The sequence below is a fragment of the Eumetopias jubatus genome, unplaced genomic scaffold, assembly GCF_037043125.1.
Source record: "Eumetopias jubatus isolate StellerSeaLion01/CBP00866 unplaced genomic scaffold, mEumJub1_p1.0 scaffold_5, whole genome shotgun sequence".
Classification (NCBI taxonomy): Eukaryota; Metazoa; Chordata; class Mammalia; order Carnivora; family Otariidae; genus Eumetopias; species Eumetopias jubatus.
In genome coordinates, this window is record NW_028274811.1 from 67,020,573 (window position 1) to 67,035,142 (window position 14,570).

Genomic DNA, 14,570 nt, shown 5'->3' on the forward strand with positions numbered 1-14,570 from the left:
TTAACAGAATTTTAAAACAGATCATACTCCTAATAAAGCTAAATACACCAAAAGGTAAATCATATACCACAGTATGAGGTTTAAGAAATCACTCTAAAATGATTATTTATATTCCCATGATAACATAATGATATAAAGCTTTTTCTTAGGGTTAGTCCTTGGTAAAAAAAAAAAATTAAATATATGTATATATTTATATACATATATATGAAGGGAGAATAGCTAGTTATTACCCCTCTCCCCACATCAAAAACAATTCTGATATCCTTCAGACACTGAAAGTTATATAATGCTGATGGCTTGAATCATTACCTTTCCCAGAGGTATTTGCATCTCAAGAGGTATCAAAGCATTATGCAAAAGAACTACCACTATTAGTGGGTAAGAAAAGATTTGGGGCAAAGGATAATGGGCCTCCCAAAGATCCCTGAATTCATTCAGGAAGATACTTGGTCTCAATCTTTCCCACCCGGGAAAGTGAATTTAAATTCCTGGTGGCCTCTGAATGTAACCCAAAGTGGTCTATCATCTGGTTAACATTTTCTTAATATCGTAACACTTCAGCATTAAATCTCATATGAATTTTGGATCTTACCTTACTGTACACATATTTGTTTTAAAATAAAAGTAATGGGTTCTCCAATCTGGAGTAAAATTGGCACTGAAGAATGGATTCAAGAAAATACAGTCATGTTTGTTATTTTGAGTATCCCCTACCCATCCCATTCTATCCTGGCATGTTGACCAATGTCTTTGTATTTGTCTCAAAATGAGAAGAATGAGTATGCTGTTTTTTACTAAACTGATAACATAGACAGAAACAGGCGTACCTGGGTGTCTGTCAATTAAGCATCTGCCTTTGGTTCATGTCATGATCCCACAGCCCTGGAATGGAGCCCCACAGTGGGCTTTCTGCTCAGCAAGGAGTCTGTTTGTCCCTTTCCCTCAGCCCTCCACCCCCTGCTCATGCTCTCTCTCTTTCTCTCAAATGAATACATAAAATTTTTTTAATGCATAACCTTTAAAAAATATATATACACAGAAACATATTATCTATATGAATCAGCACAATAGAACAAACAGGTATGATATATAGAAACCACTTCTTAATGTTTTGTTTAAATGAACTGTAGCCATATATACTGAGTATATTCTACCTAAATCAAAATAGGTCTTTGGAAAATATACTGGCCCATTCTGTTCTAAGATGAGCCAAGATTTGTGAACAAATATGACCAGAAATAGTCTCTCCAAAGGAACAGAACTGAGCAATTACAGTGAAGTTAGACAACACAGAAAGTCACTTCAGATAATTCAGTCTCAAAAAATCCTAACTATGTATTTGTGCATAGTTTGAGCTCAAATATCATTGCCCAAACTTCCAACATCTCTATAAAAATCCAAATTGTTTTAGAGACAAAAAAAAAAGGGGGGGGGGGAGTGCTTAATGCCATGGAACTGTGGAACTGGATATTGGCCAGCAAAAAACAAAAGATAGTCATGTTAGTTAATATTTTTCCTTTGGATTTTCATTGTTTTATTTTTAAGGCACATATTATATAAAAACCCAGAAGAGTACCCAGATAGCAGATTACCCTACAAAAAGATCACAGCCTGGGCACTAGCTTCTCTGTAATAAAACTCCACATTCACACCATGAGATCACATTGAAATGTTTACCTATAGAAGAGTCAATTCCTCACAAGGAGAAAAAAAGGACGTTCTAAATTATGACAACAGTTAATATTATATATGAAGTAGTCATGATCATATCCATTGAAGTATTGATGCAATTCCTTATGTTCCACAGATAAGTGAAACCATATGATAATTGACTTTCTCTGCTTTACTTATTTCACTTAGCATAATCTCCTGCAGTTCCATCTGTGTTGATGCAAAAGTTGGGTAGTCATCCTTTCTGATGGCTGAGTAATATTTCATTTTATATATGGACCACATCTTCTTCTTCTTTTTTTTTTTTCCTTTTCTTTCCACATCTTCTTTATCCACTCGTCTGTTGAAGGGCATCTCAGCTCCTTCCACAGTTTGGCTATTGTGGACATTGCAGCTATGAACATTGGGGCACATGTGGCCCTTCTTTTCACTACATTTGTATCTTTGGGGTAAATGACCAGTAGTGCAATTGCTGGGTCATAGGGTAGCTCTATTTTTAACTTTTTGAGGAACCTCCACACTGTTTTCCAAAGTGGATGCAAAATGAACAAACCTTTTTTAAAATTTGAAAGAGAAAGGAAAAGGGTTTTATTGGAGCCCAAGTTAGGACAGCTGTTTGGCATACAAAGAAGAGAGTGCTTCAGGGAGGGAATGTTTGGTGGAGGGTTATCTAAGTTTTTTACATAAAGAGTTACAAATCATCATGACAAAGGACGTTCTAGAAAGTTACAGACTTTATCTTACATTGTTAGTATGTGCAAGGCTGTATGACTTCAATCTTACAGGAACCAGAGAGGTGTTTTGTTTTTCTTATCTTTATGTTTGGAATGCTCCTTTTTGTTTTTGTTTTTGTTTTTTAACAAAGAAGACTGTACAATATGTGCTGGAGGCAGAAATAGAGCCCATGCTTTGAGGTTTTGCTGAGTCATTCTGACATTGCTAAATGTTAAAGTATAGCTTCCCTGGGAGCCCAGGAGCAGGGCCCACAAATATTAAAAGTTGAAAATTTCCTTTATCAGGAGCTGAAATGAAATAAATGTTCAGATGCTAATGCACTTGCACTGTAACATTAACATACCCAAGGTATTTGAAAATCATTAAGCTAGGTGTGACTTTAGTTCCTCTTATCTTTTGTCACTCTTGGACAAATTAATATTAACATTACATTTTCTGACATATCCAGTGAAGGGCTAGTCCCCAAAATTATAAAGAACTTATAAAACTCAACACCCGAAAAAACAAACAATCTGATTAAAAAATGGGCAGAAGACATAAATAGACATTTCTCCAAAGAAGACATACAGGTGGCCAACAGATACAGGAAAAGATGCTCAACATCACTCATCACCAGGGAAATGCCAATCAAAGCCACAATGAGATATCACTGCACACCCGTCAGAATGGCTAAAATCAAAAACACAAGAAACAACAGATATTGGTGAGGATGTGAAAAAAAAAGGAAACTTTATGCACTGTTGGTAGGAATGCAAACTGGTGTAGTCACTGTGGAAAACAGTATGGAGGTGCCCCAAAGTTAGAAATAGAACTACCTTATGATCTAGCAATTGCACTAGTGGTTACTTGACCAAAAAAATACAAAAACAGTAATTCAAAGGGATACATGCACCCCTATGTTTACACCAGCATTATTTACAATAGTCAAGAAATGGAAGTGTGCATCAATTGATGAATGGATAAAAAAGATGCGGAACATTTTTCAGCCATAAAAAAGAATGAAATCTTACCATTGGCAATGACACAGATAGAGCTAGAGGATATGATGCTAAGCAAAATTACTACCTTAGGATTTCACTCATCCGTGGAATTTAAGAAACAAACAAGTAAAGGAAAAAAATGAAAGAGAGAGAGTCAAAGCAAGAAATAGACTTTTCATTATAGAGAACAAACTGATGGTTACCAGAGGGGAGGTGGGTAGGAGGATGGGTTATACAGGTGATGGGCATTAAGGAGTGCACTTGTCATGATGAGCACCAGTGATATACGGGAAGTGCTGAATCACAATATTGTCCGCCTGAAACTAATGTAACACTGTATGTTAATTAATTGGAATTAAAATAAAAACTTCTAAAAAAAGAAAAAATATATTACACTTCCAAGAGAAAGCAAAAACCAAATGAGTGCGTACTACTTTTTAGACGCAATCACATACCTCCATTATTATAAACCTGTCCTAAAATAACATATAACCAAACAGATGCACAAACACCAAAACAAAGGGTAATTTCTTGGCTTTTGAGAAAAGAATTTTTTTAAAATTGTGAGTTCCTTGGGATCAGAAGCTTTTGTGATGTGTCAGAAAATTCTGCCAGGTATATTATAATGAGAATATAAAAATTTAAAATACATTCTGCACATCATAGAATCTAATTTTTTATGATATCAGGATAGAAATGTCAGGACAAAAATTTAAGAACTCTGCTACAAGCCAAAGAAGTGGTACATCTCAAGTCATCCTCTACCTAAAGAACCCTGTGAGAGATGGGCGGCTTCAAAAAAAGATCTTAACATGGCCCCCAGTGCTTCTGTTTTAGATACCACGTTCCTGTCACACACAGGCCCACTAAAATTCTGTTACCTAAGGGAATGGTGACAGATAATACAACCTGTGGAGAAAGAGGGATCTAGGTTCTAGTCCTGGCTCCTATTCCGCCAGGTACAAACTGTGCTTCTTTTAACAGATCACTGAATTTGGCAAGACCTTGGTAATAAGAAACATATGTGGAACTACTTAAAGAATATAATCTGATTTCTCTAACCCTAAATGATCTGACTAGGAAGACTATGTTAATCATATAAACACCTTTGAGAAAAGATACATAAGAAAACCAGAAGGGAAAATGACTTTTCTAAAGTAAAAAAGACCTTTAAAGATATATGTAAAAAACAGAGACTGAATAATATTATAAGCATAGCACAGTGTTTAATGAATGAACATCCAAAAAGCATTGCTAAGGACATAATATATAAGTAATACACATTCCTTTAATTTTTTACAAATTATCAAATATAATACTATCAGTAAAGATACAGTCATCTGCTATTTTATTTTGAATAGTCTTATTAATTCATTTAAACTCTATTCCTAAAAGACTTGAATAAGCTAAGTAATTGGTTGTGCGTTTTTTTTTAAATCTTGTTTGAAAGACAATTGAACAATAATTAAAACAACTGCAAATTAAGCAAGCAGGAAATGTATGTAATTTCTGAAGTATCTTAAAAGACAGCCCAGAAACAATTCTAAAATTTCCATTTCTTAAAATAGCTAGGTGCCAAAATATATCCCCTGGCACCAGTTAAGAGATTTTGTATTCACATATAGAGTATCATTCACAAACCTACCTTTTCTCCAACTGAGAGAGAAATAAGGGGTGGTCTAAAACAGGCTTCTAGCACCGTAAAAAAGATCAATACTTGATGGAGATGGGAACTGTCTAAGCCCTTTAGATGCATTATTGTTTCATCTTCTCAATAATTTTAAAAGGCAAGTACCATATTATCTCCATTTTGCAGACAAAGAATCTAAGAATAAGGGAGGTAAGTACCTTGCGTGAAGTCAGACAAGTATGAAACGAAAATGCTAAAACATAAATACAGCTTAATCTGTAGTTACCCTCCTAATTACCTTTTTCCTGCCTCCCTTCACCTGATGTTTTGAGAGAGTATTACTTCCTGCCTACACATAGCTACAATTCCCAAATATAGCCACTCTGACCAGGAATTTTGTTTTTTGTGATTCTCCAGCAAATGAAGAAATTCTACCATAAGCCTTTCTGGCTTCTTGTATCCCCACCCCTTTATCTCCACTCTATTCACCAAGATAATTTCAGGAGGCACAAAGAAGTTGCAATATAATGTGGAAATTCTTAGAGCTGTTACAGTCAGGACGTATGTAGAAAGTTGGCTCCAGGATTCCCATATTGGAGACAAAATGGGGCAGGGGCAGATTACTATGGATCTCCCCTGAAAGTGAAAAGGGGAACAGTAACCATTGTGTTGATTGTTCCCTGAGAACAGTATTGCCATCAATGGAAAAAAAAAAAAAAAGAAAGAAAATTATTTTCTCTAGGAAACCAAGTACATTACATGCAAAGCATTCATGTGTTCTTTGAAAGATTTGCATGTTGATGAGCCCAAGAATTTCTCACTTTCCTTCCATTTTTGCACGGTCTCTCTGGTCATGGCTTAAAACCCATCACAAAAAAAGCCATTTTCACTGCTAATTCTAAATATGCATAAGTCATGTCTCCTATGCAAGGTTATGCCCTGTGACTGAAAGCATACATTTGGGTGTAAGTCATCTAGCCCAAATGGGTAAAAAGGCAACATTATTTGTTTGTTTTCTTTTTAAAATTTTTATTTATTTATTTGACAGACAGAGAGAGAAGGAGCAAGTGAACCCAAGCAGGGGGAGTGGCAGAGGGAGAGTAAGAAGCAGGCTCCCCACTCAGCAGAGAGCCAGATATGGGGCTTCATCCCAGGACCCTGAGATCATGACCTGAGCTGAAGGCAGATGCTTAACTGACTGAGCCACCCAGGTGCTCCAAAAAGGCAACATCTTATTCGTAATGTCTTACCACCTTATAGAGCACTTTATCCAAATATATTCCTCTGAAAACTGAAAAGGAGAAATGTGTCATATATTCAATTGATCTGTCTCCCCCAAATCAATTGTTCTTCTTACAATTACCTTCCTACCATACTCCAGAATATTCAGCACAAAAGAAGAGAGTATAATAAAGTAGCACCTTGGAATGTATGAGCACAGTTAGGACTGTATGGAAATACATTGAGTGCTCTTTGTCATAAGGTAGGACCCAGAGAATTTTCTATCACAATTCCAATTCCAAACTGAACCTGCAAAGAAATCAGCTAATTTGTTTCCCAGTTAAACCTCTCTCAATTCCAGAATTGAAGTGTGGCCACCTTGTGCCCACTGGACTGCCATTAGCAATAGCTCCAAAAGTGTTCCATATTGCTTTCATCGTTTCTGCTTTTCCTTTTTTAATTTTTCATACAGAAACTCTTATGTAATATTTGGTTTTTTCACACGTAAGATTTTTGAAGAGAAAAAACAAATCATGTTAACCTTTATAGCATCAAAAAAAAGGTGATAAACTGAAAGCATAATTAATTTTGTTCCTTTAACATAACACGGTTGCTTACTAGCATTTCCCTAGGCCATTTTCTTTCTCAGTATGCACAGATGAATGAAGAAATTAAATAATTTTTGTGACCTACAGTTAGGCCAGAAATTAATTATTATGCTAACTTCATGCACAGATTTATATTCAACAGATTTACTACTTTCCTACTAGTTAATAAAAAGGACTTTATTTTTACAAAATTTTTCTAGTCTTTTGGTTTCCATATCTTGTCTATTGTAAATAATGCTGCTATGAACATAGTAGTGCATCTTTTCAAGTGTTTTTGTTACCATTGAATATATTCTCAGAAGTGCAATTGCTGTATTTTATGATAGTTTTACTTTTTATTTTTTGAGGATTCTCCATAATGTTTTCTGTAGTAACTGTATCAATTTACGATCCCCCCAAGAGTGCACATCCCTTGCCTTTTTGATGATAGCCATTTTAAAGGCATGAGGTGAGATCTCATTGTGGTTTTAATGTGCATTTCCCTAATGACTGGTGATGTTGAACATCTTTTCACATACCTGTTGGCCTTTCTTATGTCTTTTTTGTAGAAATGTCTACTCATGGCTTTTGCCCATTTTTTAATTGGGTTATCTGGGGTATTTTCTACTGAGGTGTAGAAGTTCTTTATGTTTTGGACATTAACTTCTTATCAGATATATGGTTGGCAAATATTTTTTCCCATCCCTTGTCTTTTCACTTTGTTGATGATTTCCTTTGCCCTGAAGAAGCTTTTTAGTTTGATGTAGTCCCACTTGTTTATTTTTTATTTTATTGCTGTGTTTTAGGCATCATAGCCAAAAAATCATTTCCTAGATCCATGTCAAGGAGCTTTGCTTTTATGTTTTCTTCTAGGAATCTCCTGGTTTCAAAGCTTACATTTAAGTCTTTAATCCACTTCAAGTTACCTTTCGTTGAGTGACATAAAATGTGGGTCCAGTTTCATTCTTTTATGTGTGAATGTCTAATTATCCCAGCACCATTTATTGAAGAGACTGTCTTTTCTCCATTTGAGTATTCTTGGCTCCCTCGTCAATTAGTTGACCATATATGTTTGGTTTATTTCCGGACTCTTGATTTTTTTTCCCCATTGGTCTATATGTCTGTTTTTATACTAGTACAACACAATTTTGATGACTATAGCTTTATAGAACAAAATGAAATGAGGAAATGAAATACCTCCTGCGTTGTTCTTTCTCAGGATTTCTTTGGCTATTTGGGGTGCTTTGTGATTCCATATAAATTTTAGGACTGCTTTTTATACTTCTATAAAAAATGCCATTGGAATCTTGATAAGGATTGCATTGAATCGATAGATGGCTTTCAGTAGTAGTAACATTTTAACAGTATGAATACTTCTAATACACAGACACAGGATATCTTCCCATTTATTTGTGTCTTCAATTTCTTTTATCAGTGTCTTATAGTTTTCACTGTAGAGATCTTTGACCTCTTCTGTTAAATTTATTTCTAAGTATTTTATTGTCTTTGGATGATAATATAAATGAGATCAATTTCTTTATTTTCTTTTCAGAAATTCCAGTCAGTGTATAGAAATGCTCCAGATTTTTGTATGTTAGTTTTGTATCTTGCAACTTTACAGAATTCATTGATTACATCGAACAGTTTTTTGGTTGAGTCTTAGGATTTTCTATAAATGAAATCATGTCATCTGCAAATACAGTGTTACTTCTTCCTTTCTAATTATGATATCTTATTATTTCTTTTTCTTGCCTTATTACTCCAGCTAGGGATGTCCCATAGTATGTTGAACAGAAGTGGTAAGAGTGGGAACCCTTGTCTTGTTCCTGAACTTACAGGAAAAACTTTCATCCTGTCACCATTGAGTATAATGTTAGCTGTGGGCTTGTTACAGTGTTTAAGCTATGAGCTTGTTAGCTATGGTTGTGGTAAACTATGGCCTTTATTATGTTATGTTCCTTCTATGTCTAGTTTATTGAGTTTTTATCATGAGTGGATGTTGAATTTGGTTGAATGCTTTTTTTCCTGCATCTATTGAGATGATCATATGGTTTTATTCTTTCAGTCTATTGATGTGATGTATCACATTATTTGATTTGCATATGTTGAACATCCTTGCACTACAGGAATAAATCCCACTTGATCACAGTGAATGATCATTTTAGTGTGTGGCTGAATTTGGTTTGCTAGTATTTTGTTGACAATTTTTGTATCCATATGTATCAGGAAGGGATATTGACCTGTAGTTTTGTTTTGTTTGGTTTCTAGTAGTGTCTTTTTTCTGGTTTTAGTATCAGGATAATGTTGGCCTTGTAAAACGAACTTGGGAGTGCTTCCTTTTTGATTTTTTGAAAGAGTTTGAAAAGGATTGGTGTTAATTCTTTAAATGTTCAGTCACCAATCAAGCCATCTGGTCCTGCACTTTTCTTTTTGATTACTAATTCAATCTCCTTACTAGTAATTGGTCTATTCAGATTTTCTATTTCTTCCTGATTCAGTCTTAGTAAGTTGTGTGTTTTAAGTATTTTTCCATTTCTTCTAGGTTGTCCAGTTTGTTGGCATATAGTTGTTCATAGTAGCCTCTTATAATCCTTTGAATATCTGTTGTGTCAGTTGTAATGTCTCCTTTTCCATTTATAATTTTGTTGATATGAGTCCTTTCTCTTTTTCCTTGGCTTGTCTAGCTAAGAGTTTGTCAATTTTGTTTATCTTTTCAAAGAACCAACTTGTGGTTTAGTTAATCTTTTCTATTGTTTTCTCTTCTCTATTTCATTTATTTCTACTCTAATCTTTATTATTAATTTCTTCTGCTAACTTTGGGCTCGGTTTGTTCTTTTTTTAGTTCTTTGAGACATAGATTAGATTGTTTATTTTGAGAACTTTCTTGTTTCTTACTGTAGGCACTTATTGCAATGAACTTCCCTTTTAGAATTGTTTTTGCTGTATCCCATAAATTCTGGTATGCTGTTTCCATTTTTGTTGTCTCAAGAAACTTTTTCAATTTAAAAAAAGGGGGGGCACGTGGGTGGCTCAGTTGGTTAGGCAGCTGCCTTTAGCTTGGGTCATGATCTCAGGGTCCTGGGACCAAGCCCCACATCATGCTCTCTGCTCAGCAGGGAGTCTCCTTCTCCCTCTGCCCCTCCCTCCCATGTGTGCTCTCTCTCAAATAAATAAATAAATTATTTTTTAAAAAAGAAAATTTTGTTCCCCTTTATTTTCTTCTTTGATTCACTGGTTGTTCAGAAAGGTGTTGTTTAATCTCCAAGTGTTCGTGAATTTTCCAGTTTTCCTCTTTACTGATTTCTAGTTTCATGGTATTGTGGGCAGAAAAAATACTTGGTATAATTTAAGTCTTCTTGAATTTTTTAGGTTTTGTGGCCTAACATGTGGTCTATCCTAGCAGATGTTCCATGTGTTCTTGAGAAGAATGTATACTCTGCTGTTGTTGGATAGAGTGTCTGTTAGTTTAGGGCACCTGGGTGGCTCAGTCAGTTAAGTGTCTGACTCTTGGTTTCAGCTTGGGTCATAATTTCATGGCTTGTGAGATCAAGCCTTCTGTTGGGTTCTGAGCTCAATGGGAAGTCTGCTTGAAGATTCTCTCCCTCTGTCCCTCCCCCCCACTCTCCCTCTCTAAAATACATAAATTAATCTGTTTAAAAAAAAGAAGTGGGCACCTGGGTGGTGTAGTCATTAAACGTCCAACTCTGGACTCAGGTACTGATCTCAGGGTCATGAGATTGAGCCCCATGTCAGGCTCCATGCTCAGTGCTGAGCCTGCTTAAGATTTACTCACCCTCTCCCTTTGCCCCTCCCCACCATGCTCTCTCTCTCTAAAATAAGTAAATATTTTTTTTAAATTAAAAAATAATTTAAAAAAGAATGTCTGTTAGGTCTATTAGTCTATAGTGTTGTTAAAATCTGCTGTTTCTTTGTTGATTCTCTGTTTGTATCATCTATCCATTGTTGAAAATGAGATATTAAATCCCAGTATCATTGTATTGCTGTTTATTTCTGCTTTTAGCTGTTAGTTTTTGCTTGATATATTTAGGTCCTTCAATGTTGGGTGCAGAGATATTTACAATTGATATATCTTTTTTGATGTATTGACCTCTTTATCACTATATAATGACTTTCTTTGTGTCTTTTTAATCTATTTTGTCTGATATAAGTATAGTTACTGCTTTTTTGGTTACCATTTGCTTGAAATGTCTTTTTCCATCCCTTCATTCTCAATCTATGTGTGTCTTCAAGGCTAAAATGAGTCTCTTATAGGCAGCATATGATTGGATCGTGTTTTTTATCCATTCAGACATTCTATGTCTTTTTTTTTTTAAATGAATATTTAAGACTGTTTATTTCTGTATTTTCATTCCGGGCTGTAATACATTTACTTCTTTATTTAATATTTGAATTTCCCAGATATACCTCAATTTGGTTAACTGTAGACCTCAATGGGTCCTTAAAAATTTAAACATAAATTCTACCTCTAAACTGCAAGAATTTGGGGATTAAATGAGATCATCGTTGTATTTACATCAGTTTGGTTTATACATATTTAATCTTATTCTAATGACTCTGTTTCCAATATGAAAACCAAGTTTAAAATAACTTGATCACCTTGCTTCAAACACAGCTGGCTCACATACCCTACGCCAGCTCCATCCATGTAAGTAAATCCAACTTTACAATAGCAGAGATAAAAAGCTAAGAAACATAAATTTAGTGAAGTCGAATCTTTTCGGAAACTGCATGAAAATATGGGTTGAAGAAAATTTTCCTGGATGCTACTATAAAAGTAGCTTTTTTCTGCAATATTAATGCACTGAAACAAAATATTAAATTTATTTAAAATAGAGATTATTCCATTCTGTCCAAACCTATTAAAACCTTCCAAAAGTTTCATAATTCAGTCCTAGAAATTTTTGGAGCTGTGAGCATTTCCTGTTCAGAAATGTGACCTCCACAAAAGCTCCCAGGAAATTTCAGAAAAATATAATCTTCTAATTTTAAAGTTGATTGATTTGCCAAATGATGCAGCCAGGTTTGCTTCTCTAAAAGCTTCTGATAAGGTCGGATGCGCGTGGCAGACTCTGGCTATACCTTCACAGGATGCTCCGTACTCCAGCGCGAGAGCAGCTTCATTTACCATTTCACCAGCACCTGGTCCCAGAATATGTGCTCCCAACACCCTGTCTGTTGATTTCTGTCCCAGAATCTTCACCATGCCATCTGTGTTCGCCTTTGTCTTAGCTCTGCTGTTAGCAGCAAAGGGGAATTTCCCAACCTTGCACTCAATACCCTCTTCTTTCAACTGCTCTTCTGATTTGCCAACCCAAGCAACTTCCGGGTGTGTGTAAATCACGGATGGTACACAGTTGTAGTCAATGTGCACAGTGCCACCAGCCATTCCTTCAACACAGATAATGCCTTCATCCTCTGCTTTGTGAGCCAACATTGGACTGGCAACCACATCACCAATTGCGTAGATATTTGGAATTTTAGTCTGGAGTCTGGTATTGACTGGAATTCTACCTCTAGGATCTAATTCAATTCCAAGCTCTTCCAGTCCCAAGTTCTGAGTAAAGGGTCGTCGTCCAATGCAAACCAAGAGTACGTCACACGTGATAACTTCGGCTTTCCCACCAAAAGCACCTTCAATAGAAACATCAATTTTTCCATCTGACTTCTTGGTAGCACCAGTAACTTTTGTATTCAATTTAAATTTAAATCCTTGTTTTTGAAGGATGTATTGAAAGTTCTTAGATATCTCCATATCAATTCCAACTCCACCAACATGACCTAAAAACTCAACTGCTGTCACATCTGCACCAAGTCTTTGCCAAACTAAACCCAATTCTACACCTATTACTCCTGCACCAATGACAACCATCTTTTCTGGAACTTTTTTTAAGGATAAAGCACCTGTAGATGACACTATTGCATCTTCATCAATCGTGATTCCAGGAAAAGGAGTAACTTCTGAGCCTGTAGCTACAGACATTTCAATTCCCCTAGATGCAAAATCTTTTCCATGGGCCATATGGTAATAATGAGAGTTATTTAATAAAGACTTAGAAGGAATGCAACCAACATTCAAGCACGTTCCCCCAAGCGTTTCATTTTTCTCAACGCAGACTGTCTTGAAGCCCAACTGGGCAGCTTTGATAGCAGCGACATAGCCTCCAGGACCAGAACCTATCAGAATTAATTGGTTGATCTGCATAAGTTCTCAGAGGCACTGCAGAAACTCCCTGTAAGCCATGAGATATTCGACTGAAATGGCCTCTCTTGGCCAAGGAGCAGTACACACGACTCCAGCTCTGCATCTTGCCACTCAACTTTAGTTCTGCCAATGCTTTCCCGTGCGCTAAGCTCCTCCTCTATGTCTTTTGATTGGACAATTTAATCTATTACATTTAAGGTAATTATTGAAAGGTAAGGATTTAATGACTGCTGCCATTTTGTTCATTGTTTTCTGGTTATTTTGTAGATCCATTCTTCCCTGCTTTTTATCCTGCTGTGTTTTCTTTGGGCGAGGTAGGGGGGGAAGTTTGATGTATTTTGGTATCAGGAGGCTTTGACTTCTTTATCATGTTCTTTGTGTAATTACTACAAGGTTTTCCCTTATGGTTATCATGAGGCTTATATAAAATATCTTAAATTTATAACACTGTATTTTAAACTGATAACTTGATTTCAACAGAACTTGTATACTTTACACCTTTACTTCTTCTCCCCCTCATATTTTAGATTTTTGCTGTTACAATTTACATGTTTCTTATATTGTGAAACTAATAACAGATTATTGTATTTATGGCTATTTTTCCTACATCCTTTTTTTAAACCTTTAAACTAGAATTGTGAGTTATACACCACTATTACCATATTGCAGAATCTCTGGCTATATATTTACCAATACCAGTGACAGTTACACTACCTTTTTGTGTTTTTATAATGTTAATTAATGTTCTTCTACTTCCAGTCTAAGAACTCCCTTTAGCATTTCTTTTTTTTTTTAAGATTTTATTTATTTATTTAATTGACAGAGAGAGAGAGACAGCGTGAGAGGAAACACAAGCAGGGGGAGTGGGAGAGGGAGAAGCAGGCTTCTGGCCGAGCAGGGAGCCTGATGCGGCACTTGATCCCAGGACTCTGGGATCATGACCTGAGCTGAAGACAGTCGCTTAACCAACTGAGCCACCCAGGCACCCCCCCCCTTTAGTATTTCTTATAATGGAGGTCTGGTTATAATGAACTTCCTCAACTTTTCTCTGTTTGGGAAAGCCTTTATCCCTCCTTCATTTTGAAGGGCAGCTTTGCTGGGTGTAGAATTCTTGGTTGACAGTTCTTTTTTTTTTAACAGTTTGAATATACCATTCCATTCTCTCCTGGCCTGTTAAATTTCTGTTGAGAAACCTACTGATAGTATGATGGGATTCCCCTGTATGTAACTTCTCTCTTTTCTCGTCTTTCACTTTTCAAAACTTAATTATAATGTGTCTTGGTGTAGCTGTACTCAAGTTCAACCTATTTGGGATAATATGGGCATCACGGATCCGGATGTCCATTTCTCTCCCCAAGTTTGAGAAGTTTTCAGCCATTATTGCTTTAAATATACCTTCTGTTCTTTTCTGTTTTTCTTTTCTTTCTGGAATTCCCATAATGCAAATATTTTCTTTTCCTTGTGTCCCATAATTCCTATAGGATTTCTTCACTTTTTATTCTTTTTTCTTTTTACTCCTC

The 14,570-nt window shown here is 35.8% G+C and overlaps 1 pseudogene; it reads right to left on the reverse strand.

The window, feature by feature from the left end:
* Positions 1–11,686: 11,686 nt before the first annotated feature.
* LOC114217615 (dihydrolipoyl dehydrogenase, mitochondrial pseudogene) lies at positions 11,687–13,163 on the reverse strand (annotated as a pseudogene).
* Between the last annotated feature and the right edge of the window lie 1,407 nt (positions 13,164–14,570).